The 14,387-nt window shown below is 46.0% G+C and overlaps 1 protein-coding gene across 1 annotated transcript in view; it reads left to right on the top strand.

Annotated features, from left to right (window-relative positions):
- The window catches only part of MMP11 (matrix metallopeptidase 11), a 176,215-nt gene that overhangs the window by 108,617 nt on the left and 53,211 nt on the right, over nt 1–14,387 (top strand). The gene's annotated exons all lie outside the window — the stretch shown is intronic.

The raw sequence follows: 14,387 nt of genomic DNA on the forward strand, positions 1-14,387 counted from the left end.
ATGCGCAACAGATAAAAGAGATATAAGCCATATATTAAAATCGTAAAAAAGTTCTTTCACCTGGTGTGCAAATTTCGCTAATCTGGCCAGTTCCATTGGGATCTCCAAATTGAAAAAAAGTTTAATGTCATCTGTGCAAGTACGTGTGCCATATTTTAAAAACAGAGGTTTCAATAAAGTGCAAAGTGCGTTATTCAAACAGTGACATATCCAAACCAAGTGAACCATGGTTTCCTCATACTGGTGACACAATCTACAAGTAGTAACCGCCTCTAATGTTTTCCAGCAAGTGTTGATATCTTTTATCGGCAATACCATAAGTCTCACTGATAAGATTCACTTTAAAATTGTCTTATTCAATCAAGGTATGGCTGCCTCAATCGATCATGGTAGGAGCTAGCTAATATCCTAATATTAATACTGGAAGACTCAAGTTCCTTCATGTCATCTTCCTTGGATAATAGTCTGACTTGTTTTTTTAAAATAGATTTTAAAAATCCAGGGTGATGAATAAAATCCTGCCAATGATTTTGCAGTGGCATATTCGCTCTTCGCCCTGGGCATACTTTAATAGAGGCTTCCGCTGCTTCTGTTTGTCATGAGTCTAGAAGTGAATGTGGTGTTCCTGTGCTTGTTACATGTGGGCACACAAAAGCGGAACAGGAACCTTCACACTTATAAAAATGTTGATAATTTGCCTCTCCATTATGTAATCAAGAATATTACTCTAAAATAATGGAACGACCTGTACAAAGCGTCTTTTTTAAAGCTCCTGGCAAAAGGATAGCTTTTAGAAGGATCTGTTTCCACACACTCCCTAAGTGATATCTATTTTGGTGAATATGGCGTCCTGTGGTTCTGAAGAGGCAATTCAGTGGCGGTTTTTCTATTTGGACGTCAGGCGTTGCCCCCCTATTAATTGTTGCCCCCAAACCCACAGAGTGCCCCCCTGAACCTCTATACTGCACCCCTATTAGCCCCTTTTTAAAATGTGAAACGTTTTTTACATTTTTGTTTCAGGCCACAGCATCTTTTTACAGCCGCGGCGGGCCTGGTTGCAGCAGGAGCGTGCGGTTACGTGGTAGAGCATATGGGGGTGGGGCTTAACATTAACATCAGCAGGCACTAGTAGTGCTACTAGTAGCCGTGAATGCTATGCAATGCGATTGTTGCACTGTACTCGCAGTGTGCATGTCAGGTTGGCCGGTTGACTTTCGGTGGCCATTCTGACATGCGCACTAAAGTCTAGAGATGCCTCTCCCCCTGCACAGTTGGGGAGCCGGGCGTGGGGGGGGGGGGGGGGGGTCACAGCAGAGTGACTAAGCATCTGCACTGACTTGGAATACATTTGCATCTGTTTTGACATTTTTTCGTTTGTGTTTTAGCCAGTAGGGTTGCCTATGACTCTTGAGGGAGTACATTTATTTGCAGAGGAGGTTTGTTTCCTGTTTGAAAGTATGTGCCGCATATTTCTGAAAAAATATGTATGAGTGTTCATCATTAGTCTCTTGTGAAAGGTGCTTGGACTCTTACTCTGACTACGTTTGTGACCCTGAAACTTTCCCGAGTCCGATTTGGACGGCCATGTTTAAAATAAATGTTTCACATCACCCGCCAGGGCCTATTATTTATTTGTGTGTGAGACTGGGAGTGTATAACGTGCTTAACTCCCTGAACTTGTGTTTGCGCGTGACACTGCCTGAAGTCTTCCCGAGTCTGACACCGATGTTTAAAAATCACTTCACTTGACCTATTACTTGGTGTGTTTTACACATAGTATACTGGTTACAAAATGGCGGCAGTCGGAATGGTAGTGGTGTAAATATTGAAATTCACGCACATTTAAGAATTTTACTTCAAGTTAACATTTTATCTCAGACAGACTGAGATTAAATGTTAACTTAAAGACAAAGCGGCATATTTACAAGCCCCTATCACCACCAGAACATCATTTTTTTTTATGTTGCAGTGGGAATACAGATTTTGCCCTATTTACAAGACAGCATTAAGCCACTTAATGTGACTTAATGCTGCCTTGTAAATAAGGTCCCCTCTCACAGGGTGGGCAATGGGTATTGCAGTGGGCGTTGTGCTGCAACACCCATTGATTTTGCAGTTGCCCCATATTTACAAAAGTGGCAAACCTGGTCTTAAGAGGGCACAATGAGGAGAAATGTGTTATTTCCCCTTGTTTTTGCTGCTTTCATGTGTGTTGCATTGTGCAGCACACATGAAACAACAGAACACCATGCATGATTGTTTATATACGGGAAGGTGTCCCTTCCTTGACATAAACCATCATTTTATAAATGACAAGTTGCAACTGCACAACACAGCACACATAGAAGTTACAAATCGCCATTTAAGATTGTTTATGTGCAGGAAGGGACACCTTCCTGCACCTACACAATTATTCCTCACAACGCAGGCACCCTTGCACTATGGTGTAAGGGTGTCTACGTTGGCGCTAGGCAGTTCAAATTAGCGCCAGTGCAGGGGGAAATGCAGGGCTGCACCATATTGTTGTAAATACGGTGCAGCCCTGCGTTTCAGAAGCAGTGGAGCGTGGCATTAAGCCAAGAAGGCTAACGCAGCCCTCCGTCACTTCTTTGTAAATATGTCCCAAAGTCTTTCATGTTCGTGAAATCAGTGTTTGTGCAAGCCCGACTGCCGCCATTTTGTAACTGGAGAGACTGCTCTATGGTGGGCCCCGGGGGAAGCAAAGCCGCAGACTAGTCTTCCCCGCAGGAGGGCCTGGCTGGGATCAAGGGGTGGGGTTTGGGGTAGGGTATAAGAATGCAGGGGAGGAAGGCGACTTCCTCTTCCTGCATTCTGGCACCATCGGGAGGGTTAGGTTAAGAAAAGGCCACCAGCCCACCCTACAGTTTACTAGGGTTCAGGAGCCGGGTATGCTGAGCGTGCCAGTTTAGGAAATGTTGCAGGGTTTAGCGGTACATGGGAGGGGTGGGGGAGTCACAGATGGGCGAACCCTTCCCTCAGGGGGGGAGAGTGAATGATGGGGGGCCTGTAGGCATGAGTGTAATGCCAGGTGATACAGGGGAGAATGGTAGAAGAGAAGTTAAGAAGTGGATGAAGAACTGAACGGGTCATGGTGTGGAATAAGAGGTGAGTTCAGAGTGGTGTGAAGGGAGTGAGTGGATGAAAAGGTTGATGTTGGGAGGTTTGTTATTGGTTATTTGATGTTATTGGTTATGTAATAGTTGTGCAACCTGGTCCTAATAAATGGCTTTTACGCTTAACATCAGCGTGGGCTGGTTATTACGCGATGTTGTTTCTCGTGTGTGAGGTACTGCCATTGAAACTTCTCTCGACGACGCTGTGTTCAACTGAGCACCTCCTCCTGCACCAGGAGTAGCAACAGTCAGTCACCCAGCCTTGGCGGTATTAAATCTGGCCTGGCGGAGTCTTCTTCTCAAAGGCATTCAAGGGGCCCCTTCCCGTCCAGCACATTGCAGTTCGAGGTTTGCACAAAGAGGCACCATGCGACAGTGTCCCCTTCTCATACACATGGTGGATTGCGCACAATACTTTGGGCTCACATTGCATGGCCGTTTGGATGTCCAACCTCAATAGACTTTCACATGCAGACGCCTGGACCGGACCATGTTGATGGAAGCTTAATTAATTGAGTAGCCGGTCTATTTTACCCAGAACGTCCTGATTGCTGTGCATGCATCGTCAGCCGGGTCATAAATGCCTGCCTCAAAGCCTGCCTGTGTTATGGCTCGTCTTTCATATGTCAGGGGGCCTCACAAAGCAAATTTACCCCCAACATATTTTCTCACTAGTGGAGAATGGTTGGTCCATTTGATATAAAATTCACTGACTCTAAAGCGCCTTCCACATTACATCCAACCCTGACCCGTGGCTGGGTGGGGATAGAGGGCAGAGACAGAGGTGGGTGGCCAGCGGCTGGTGGCAAAGTGCACTTTAAACTGCGGTCTTTAGTTGTGCAGCTAGTACCCTCTGCAGCACCTCACATGTAGCGCCTCCTGACCGTGAAGTGATAAGTGCTGTATGGGACGGTGAACCTCGAGTTAAGACCGTCAATCTCACTCATTTCAGAAACTCAAAAATCCGATCCTAGCCTTTTTGCTTCTAAATAACCCTCGTGGGTTGCCGGCCGAAGCCCACACACAGATCCGTTCTACACAAAACGGCATCTTCGAGAAGCTGGCCTCCTTCATGAAACAAATCGCAGCGTGTTGAGACGCGCGGATGCCTGCAGAGTGCTGTTTGAACTCTCGCTTTCCAGGGCCAGGTTCACTTTAGGTGAGGGGCTCGCTCCGCCCCTAGGAAAAGAAAGGGTTTTTTGTGTGTGTTTTTGCGTGTGTGTGCATACATGAGCATTTTTGTGCATGTGTGTATGATTGTATGTATGCATATGTGCCAGTATGCGGTTGTGTGTGTTTGTGCTTGTCAGAGCTTGAGGCTCTATGTGTTGTGTGTGCAGACCTCATTCTTCCTGTTCTTTACACGGCCCTCCATGCCATTTGTCGCTTTAGGGCAGTGCGGCTGGTGCGGCCGCACTGGGCGCTGACCTGTGGAGGAGGGGGGCGCTGTGACCTCCTGGGGGCTCTGTGCTGACCAATATTTTATGATAGGAGAGATGAGGGGCACTTTTGCAGGTGGCAGTGAGAGAATCCGAGAAGGCAGTCATGGGACGTGGGGGCGCCAGAAGTGATTGCCGCACCGGGAGCCACCAGTGCGAGAGCCGGCCCTGCCGTTGGTATTGTATTCGCCGTTCCTTTCTGTTCGGTACATCACGCGTCTCAAGTGACATGCTCTTGATTTTTCCTTTTCTTATTTCATGTGACTCGGTTCCCCCTCTGCTTTTATTTTCATTGTACTTTCTCAGTGTCTTTTCTTTATCTATTCTGTTCCGCCTCGCGGCTTAAACTGGCAGAGATAGACCCTTTGAAATGACATTTCAAAGGGTGGTGGCCGATTGATCTGGGCGACTGCCCAGTACCAGTCACAAAGGTTAGAAACCTGGGGGTAATATTTGATCAAAGATTGACATTTGAAGGTCAAATTAACAAGCTTACCTCCACCATCTGGGGCATCTTAAAAATTGTTTGGAAGATCCACCCGTTTATCCCTGTGGATACTTTAAAAACGTGGTCACTGCATTGGCCATATCTCGATTGGACTACAGAAACGCCCTATACGTGGGACTCTAGCACAGCTCCTACTTATACTCCAACGGATTCAGAATGCAGCTGCAAGATTGATTCTGGATATCCCTAAATAGGAACCAGTAACAAATCGATTGAGGGAATCTCCAGTGGTTGCCAGTGGGAAAGAGAATTGTATTTAAGGCTCAGTGTCTGGCAATTAAGGCATTACAGGGGAAAGGGCCTCTTTATCTGAGAACACACCTCAGGAAATACTCTCCTTCCAGAAATCTAAGATCAGCACAGGCACATTGACTGGTAGTCCCGAGGAATAAGCAGCTACGCTGGGGGGGAGGCGTTTTATTGTGGCAACTGCTAAGGTATGGAACTCCCTTCACTTGGAGATTAAAAATAGTACCTCCTTGATGTTGTTCAAAAGTCTGCTGAAAACCTGACTGTTTAAAAACTAATAAGTTTAGATAAAATTAAATCAGTGCAATTTTAGCTTCTAGGTAGTCCTAGCGCCAAGACGCCCTTGGGCATACACTGCGCTTTACAAGATGGAAAATCAAATCAAATCAATCAAATCAATTCCGGGTTTCCAGGCATATTAAAGAGGGGTTCACACAGTGAAGTGACAGTTGAGCCCTCTCTTTTCATTGAGGACAGGAATAAACATTGCTGTCTGGAACCTCTAACAAACTCATTTTCTTTTTTTTTCGAGTTTTATATAGCGCGAACTAGACCCGAGACATCGGGCATCAGAGCGCTTTAAATAGCACCAGTTTCGTTACAGAAGGACACATTCATTTTTGTTAGGCACGGGGAGATTAAGTGATTTGCCCAGAATCACAGGATGTTGAGCGTCGGTGCTGAGACTCGAAAGCGGTTCCCCAGCTGCGAGGTCGACCGCTCTAGCCGTAAGGCTACATCCTCTCCCCTCCTCAACAGTTTTCATTCTCTCCTTTTTGTGTATTCTTAGTTTCATCTCCTTCACTTCTCTGTCTCCACTGTGAACCCAACATGCACACTCCACTCGCCCATGAGCGCTGCATTTTCTTTTCCCTTCTTCCTGTATGTATTTTGACAGCTAGGTGACCTCTTGGATGTGCTTTCCAACAAATGGGACTTTAACATTTTTAAGGTGTTCCATAGAGTCCAAGGAAGGAGAGCGCCTCTAGTGTGAACAACTTTATGACCCACTGATAGGCCTGCAGGTCCAGAGTTCTCAATATTGCTCTGTTACAAACACCCCCAAAACCTGAACTCACCCTAATAGACATGTTAATGCAGTAGGATATGGGGCAGTCATTAATGTTTTTAAAGGTTTCAAGACTACACATTCAAAATTGCTTTATAAACCTTGCTGTCACTCAAAATCACTTATAAAAATTGTAGGAGAGTAGGGTCTGCTTCCTATGGTCACCCCCACTTTTTGCTGTGATACTCTGGTTTTTCAACTTTAGTGTGGCCTGCTAATCAGACCCACAGCCCAGCTATTCTCTCTATAAATTCATACCATGTACTTTAGGTATATACCTAATTGGGTATTGGGTCACCTTTGTGAGCCCCTGTATAGTGTACCATAGGCACCCAGGGCATAGGTGCATCCAAGGCCTACCAGGGGCTGCAGCATGTATTATGTCACCCCTGGCTGGCCATCCAAACTGACACCACAGGCTGATCACTCAGCTTGGGCAAGGGGGTGTAATCACCCCTACCTTAGATATAGTATTCCTATATCCACCCTTATATATAGACACATATATAACTATAAGTCACTCCTATGGCAGGCCTTGACAATCCTGGAGGCAGAGTGCTTGGTTTTATGTGAGATGAGGCTCTAGCATGAGCTGAGCCTGTCTGCAGATTTCAGAACCATGTCCTTATAGCTGTTCTATGATATAGCCATACCATATACTCTTTGCATTATAATCCTCGCGGCTAATGCTAACTTTGGTTTGGCTTTATCAAAACATGTTGTGTAAGGTGTCAAACACTTTGGAGTTCTACCCCCCGCCAGTCCTGGCGGCGGGGGTAGCATTCAACCCTTCTAGACGGAGAAGACATGTAGTTACTGCTTTACCCGGTTAAAGTTAAACAGAGCCTCAGCATCACAAAATGAATGCTGCTGCCACAGACACGAGTTTGACCTTCTGCTGCTGGACAAAACTCCGGCAGGGGAGGCCTGGACAATAGGTTTCCTGTCAAGGGAGGTGCTGGCACCTCCCCAGACAGCCTGTACTGGATTGGGGCAGGGTGGGTTCAATGGAAACTGCTGTTTCCAGACACTGCCTGGGGCACACAAGGTGCTCCATGCATAGCCCGGTTGAAACCAGTTGCTGGGGCACTCCAGTCCGAGCTCTGGCCCAAAACTGGACAAAGAGAAAGGGGTGTAACCACCCCCTTCTCAGGTTCCACCCATAGGAGGGACCTAGCAGGTAATCCAACCCCTTAGATTAGTATAAAGTTAGGAGCTGTGTCTAGAGACATTAGATTATCCTGGAAGAAACTCTGAAACAAACTCTTGGACCTTCGATGTTTCATTTTGACTGGAAGACTGAAGATATCTCCCTTTTGGTCAAGGAGTGACCACCCTGTGCAAACAGGCACCAACAGTAACTTGCCGGTATGCTTTGTCGATGCTCCCGCTGGAACCCGAAGACTTAGTGATGCTGCCTCTGGACTTCCAGACTTCGCTGACTCCGACCCACACCCATAGCAAAGCTGAGACCCGTGGCGGACACGAGATACGTGGGACCGGACCTCCTGCAGTACCTGCTTTTTGCTAACTATGCAGCTTCTGAGGCATCCTCGAAGTTGTGCATTGGGGATTGAGAAGCCCCAACCCCAAGCAGTAAGTGCACTGAAGCTCAGCCCTCCACACTCCACGAGTGCCGCGTGAGGCCGGCGCCTGCATTTCTCCTTGACGCATCTTCGCGGTTGCTAGCCCATTGGCTAGTGGCCCCCCTGAAGACATCCTTTTGAAACAACACCACTTGCCTGGTTGCTCTGAGCTTGCTCCTGCTTTCCTGTAAAGGGGACGCTCCCCAGACTGTGCTGGTCTGAACAGAAGCCGATCTTCACTTCCTGCATGGATTGCCTTTGCCAAGGCTTGTTGGATGCAATCCGGATACCGACACCACCAACAGCTAGATCCTTTGTGGGACAGTCGGTATCAAGCTCCTGGTCATCGTCAACGCCTCCTGGTCCACGTGGCTGCAGAGCCAAGCTTCATCTCCTCACCTGATTGCATCTCGACATCGCCTGGTTCCTTCCTGGTCACTGGCTAGTGACCCAGACTTTGTCCCCTCTGCTTTCAGGTTCTTCACTGCTCCGATCCACCCTTGGATCCATCCGGACACTTTCCTCCTGGTCGCTTGCAGACTTTCTTGCAGCTCTCCATAGGATTGATCGATGAAACCCGACACAAAAGAAAACCTATGCACCCGGCTTCCCTGGGTGAGGTAACTCGAGTACTCCGGTGCTCCCGTGGGTAATAACTATCCAAGTGTCCTAGTTTAACTGGGTTTTCCCGTAGTTCACCGGGAGGTGTCCGAAATCTACTACTTTGTAACTTTTACGTTCCCATTTAAAGTCTACGGTAACTCGCGTGTGTGTTTAGACACTGCACACGCATCCTGTGGGACTCCTACTTCCTAACCTTTGGTTATTCAGTGTAGCCCCAGTGATTTCCTAGGCCTACTCACCTTTCCTGAAGTGGTTCTTATACCACCTACTTAGTATATGGTTCGTGAGGCCCCCAGGGCAGAATTGTATTTGTGCAACTTATAGTATGCTTATTGAGTAACTTGTGCTGTATCTCGAACTCTGACCTCATAAAGAGTGCAGAGGGGTTGTGTTAGTAATAAATATATATATATATTATATATAGCTTGTGTGATGTCCTTCCATTTGGTATTCAAGGGATTATGATTGGTAAAACAGCTGGCTTCACATGCTCTCTGAAGTATTAGTCTAAGACTGCTTTGTCCATTCTACCTCTAGGATAGCTGGTCTATAAGGTTGACTTTACAACCATCACCATAAGGGTTGTTTGGACTGATACATTGTGCCCACTAGAATAGTGGACATCACATATCAGGCCAACTTCTCAGAACAATTAGCTTTAAAATACATTTGCCCCTCGTTTAAAAAAAATATTCTCAGGGAAATCACTCCAACTCCCCTTAAGTCTGCTCGGCTCACTCACTTTGCTTACTCGTTAATTAAACTCATCCCCAACATTTACCCATCACAACTTTGAAATGTCACCAGCTGCTACTGAGAGGCATCGCGTTTGGATGTTGTATAAAATAAAGTGAAATCATTATTCAAAAGAGAATACATAGCATCAAACTTCCTTACGAAAAAATGTGTATGAATCACAGCTTTTGTTGAAAGATTTTGAATCAGTTTGAATGCCTGCAGGAAGAAGGAGCTCTAACTCAGATTTGAGCAAATATGGAATATTGACACAATTTGTATCAGGCACTAATGTTAATGCCCTGTGGTCCTAAGCTGAAGCTGCAAGAGTAGCAAGATCTTTGGTTCATCGGCTACCGGTCCTGGGCATAAAAACATTTGGCCCGGAACTCAGTCACTGATAGACCTGTCAGCCTTAGGGTGGTCTTCCCCCAAACTATTTGCCTTCGTCCTCTTAATTAATCTTGTTTTTGCTGGGCTTAGGCCTTTGCACACTTTACAACTACTAACCAGTGGTAAAGTGCTTCTGCTCAATCCTTAAAACATGGTAAGACCGGCTTATCCCCTATTGGCATATTTTATTTACTTGTACATCCCTAGTAAAGTGGTACTAAAGGTATCAAGGGCCTGTAAATTAATTGAATCATTTTGGGCCTTCAGCACTGTTTGTGGCCCACACTCAGTTTGGCCTTTAAACCCTTCTCAGGTCTGCCATTTCAGCGTGTGTGTGCAGATGCAAACAGCCATTTTGACCTGGCAAAAATAAACCTTTTGCCAGGCCCAAGCCTTCCTTTTTAATAAATATAAAACACGCCTATTGTAGGCCCTGGATAGCCCAGTGGGCAAGGTTTAGGGTATTAAAAAGTTGCACATGTACTTTTAAGTTTTTCATTTCCAGGTAGTGAAAAACTCTTAATTTCATTTTTCACTACTGCAACGCCTACCTCTTCCATATGCTAACATCGAGTTACCTTATTACATTTAATAAGCTGTAATTTCCAAATGGGAGCAGGGAACTAGTCCAAGTTTGGGGTCTTTGGTATTGTAATGAAAAATCTTCTATCATGGTAAAGTCGGATTTTAAATTACAATTTTGAAAATGCCGCTTTTAGAAAGTTGTACAAAAAGGGGTGGTGATGGACGGAGCATCTGAACCAATCAAACACTCACACCCAGTCAACAGATCTGGGTTTAATCCATCACTGTTCTTAAGCCCACTCTGCCACCCCAGTTCAGACATGGCCATATGCAAATCAGTCTGACCCTGTGCCTCATGGGAACAGTCCAGCCCGAACTGCCAAGCCATGCCTTCCCTGGACCGGAAACAAGCCTCCTAGGACCAGTTTCTAGCATTACAGCGGTCTTCAGCCAGGCTTGCTTGAGTCCAGTGGCAAAGTGAGCAAGGGACTCACGTCTGAGCATACCCTGCTAACTTATGGCGATCAGTGATTCCCACCTGCCCGACGCCATGGATTCCATCGAGTAACCGGCTAAGAACGAACCGCGACTGGTCCGGTCTCGTTTGTAAGAGCTATCCCTCTCTTATACTGGCGCCAGAATGAGCAAACCGCTCCCTCTGCCAGCAGAAACCTGGTTTATCCGCGCACTCCTCAACCGTGGTGCTTAACCATAAGAAAGCCCTGATCTAATAGGCAAATGTCATTATGGTTTCAAGACAAACATGTACTATTTCTCTGTCCTGAAGATGATGCGGTGTATTCAAAGTTAGGCATCGAAACGTCGTCGACAAATTAGCACCATATGTACTACAAATGTCCAATAATGACTTGTGCAATGGTGTTTAAAAATTAATTAAGTCTGTCCACTGAGTACAAGTACAAAGACCGCCATGTCCGTTTATGCCTGATTTTTCGTTGTTTTGTCTTGTTCACTGTGGGTCACGGGTCGTGTCCACTTGTCATTTATGTAAAATCCTTGTGCTACTGTTTATATTCACTAAATAAAATCCTGTCCGGCTGGACAAAGGACATACGCACTATTTAGTGTATGCCTATTATTACCTCGATCCTTTAAATACTAGGGTCCACTGTTCTCTATAATAAGTAGCCTGTCTCTGGGTCACATGACTGGATGTAGCTGACTGTAGTGCTTTGTGTATTTCTCCTAGACAGCTACACACAATAGAGAGCTTAGGTGTGCATGGATGGCCACTTTCTGGCAGGATGGGAGGATTGAGCTGTGCACAGCCCTACTTACACTTGAATGGGCTGTGTCCTGCCTCCACACAAAGAGCTGCATACCCCATGCAGTTAGTCTGGAGACAGGACAGGGAAGGCAGGAAGCCTGTGCACTTCAAAGAGAATTTCTAGAAGCTTCTCTCATCTGCCGGAGGAAGGGCACCAGGTATAAACATTGTACTTCAGTCACCACCTCTTCTGTACACTTCTGGACCTGTGGATACTCTGCCAGGAAGAAGGACTGCTGTGTTGCTGAAAGGACTGTACTTCTGCTGCTCTGAAGGAACTGCCACCCTGCTGTGCTCACCTGCCTCATGCTGCCCTCTGGTCTCTTGCCTGGGTGAGAAGGACTGGACCTGGTTCTGTTGAACCCAGGAACCCAAAGTGACTCCAAGGGCTAGTTGGCTGGCTTTCTGACTAGAGCCTCAGTGGCAGAGAGCTCCAACAACCTTGAACTCAGCTCCTGGGCTCTGACACTTGTGAGTACTGCCCTGCCAAGAGGGGCCACCCCAGGCATGGACTCTTGGAAGCAGCCCTGAAGAAGCTCTACCAACCCACCTGTGTACCCAGCAGAACAGATGCATCACATCTGTTGCAGAGACCAAGGGCCCTCCCGATGCAAGGGGTCCTCCAGATGCAAAGGACTCTGCATCGACCTCACAGCCTGCATTAGAAACCGCAACCTGTGTGAAGCTTCCCCAACACAGATCCTTGCACGCCTTGTTGACAGCAGCCTTGACAATGATACAGGTTCTCACATCGCAACCTCACAGCTCCTCAGGAAGATTAACAGCTTCAACGGCGCAACACATCCTCAATACTGGACTGTGCATCTCAAGCCCTTGTCAACGGGATCCTTGACAACGACACCGGACTTTGCATCACAGCTCTATGGCACCGCGGAACAGTCTGGGCTGCACAATGGATCCTCATCGCAGAACCTCACAAAGCTCCGAAGCCAGGAACTAATGTACTTTGCTCTGCGGGCCTAACTGGACCCCTGTAGCCAGGCCACCCTCCATCGTGTATATAACAAAATGGTTGGAGTAGGGTCTAAGGGGAAACCATCCTTATAGACCCACCTGACAGTCTACACTCCCATATACCATGTAGAAACAAATAACCTGACTGTCAGCGGTCTGTAGAGTAAGAGGACTATGTGTCTGAAATGACAAAGGTGTCACTGTGTACAGGAAATGAATCCCATCAACCCACCCAAATGGCGGAACATCATCATCTGGGATTTTTGTGGAAACTCATATGGATAGGGAGATACACTTGTTGAAATAGTGTGTTAATCTCCACTTCACCAAGACCACCAGCGATGGATCCAATCATAGAATGATAGGGAGGGATAGAGTGGTGTGGGATATTTAGTTGCAGTGAGAAAATGTGTAAACAAAAAGTTTATAATTTAAAATTGGCTAAGGTGACAGCAAGGAATAATTTTAATAGGAAGCAATCAAGGTGTCAATATTAAAACAAAGTGTATGACAGTTTGACAAAATAACTGTCAGGAAAAGATGGTATAGTGGTCAACATGTTTCTGCCATTTACTAGGGATATTCCCTTCTGGCTTTCATCAGGACCTAATAATACACTACTGCAAAAAGAAGATGAAAAACAGTGCAAAACAAAATTTTTACACCAAGATAAATGATACCGGGTATACTGTTGAGCGTGGAAGATCTCCTACGTCTCTTCTTAACCGGTTCAAAATTCTATTGGATTCTTTCCTGAAAGATTTACAAGCAAAGAAAAATTGTACATGTAACAGACACAGAGAATACAATTTCTAACCTAGTGTTAGATATCACTCTTAAGTCTAACTTCAAGAGATAGTTTTGAATTGATGAAAAGCTTTATGTAACTCACCCAATAATCCTTGGGAGTAAGCCCCACCTCCCCTGGCCACTGCTCAGGAAATGGAGGCCCCACTCTAAATCAGTGAAAAAATAATAAAAGTAACAATTCAATAGTAGTGTAGGTTCTGACTCTAGGACATACCAAACCCCATTTAATCACTGTATTTACTCAATAGTTTTATAGAACCTTGGTATTTGATTTCTGAAACACCACAGACGGCTTGATCCACTGAGCCCACACATAACGACGGCATTGTGTGTTGATATTGTTAATAATAATTCAACACAAATTCTACCAAACTGCCAACTTGAACCTTGATGAATAACAGTCCTGATGTATTTAAGAAAATATGGCAGGGTAGTACTTCAGCAAAGAGCCCTTTGGCAAAATAGGGTTCAATGTATGCATTCTGACAACAAATGACAGGAAAGAAAAAGACCCGCTGTAATTCTGCAGAGCGCCCAATTTCCTGCTGTCTCTTACCTATCCGTCGGTACCTCTGGCCTCGTCCTAAGCCAAGGGGGGAGGTACCGACTGAACGAGGAAGTTCGCTTTATCTAGAGTGTATTAGCCAATCACGGTTTCGGGACAAAGCATGTGGTCATGCGGACCAGAGAGGACACCACACATTGCATGTTACACCGTGGTCCGCTATTTATCATCAGCATCAAGCTAACGTGGGGCGTGCTGTAATCGTTGGCTTTTAAAATCCTTCGTATGTAAAGAAGAACCTTACTCAAGCCCAGAGTACAGACACCAGTGAGGCAAATAGTAAGCACAAAGGGTCCTTAAAACCAAAGTTTCAGGATACGTATACAACGTACTGAAGCTATGCCGGAAGATATCCCACGTTAGCTTGATGCTGATGATAAATAGCGGACCACGGTGTAACATGCAATGTGTGGTGTCCTCTCTGGTCCGCATGACCACATGCTTTGTCACGAAACCGTGATTGGCTAATACACTCTAGATAAAGCGA

The sequence above is a fragment of the Lissotriton vulgaris genome, chromosome 11 (genome assembly GCF_964263255.1).
Source record: "Lissotriton vulgaris chromosome 11, aLisVul1.2, whole genome shotgun sequence".
Classification (NCBI taxonomy): Eukaryota; Metazoa; Chordata; class Amphibia; order Caudata; family Salamandridae; genus Lissotriton; species Lissotriton vulgaris.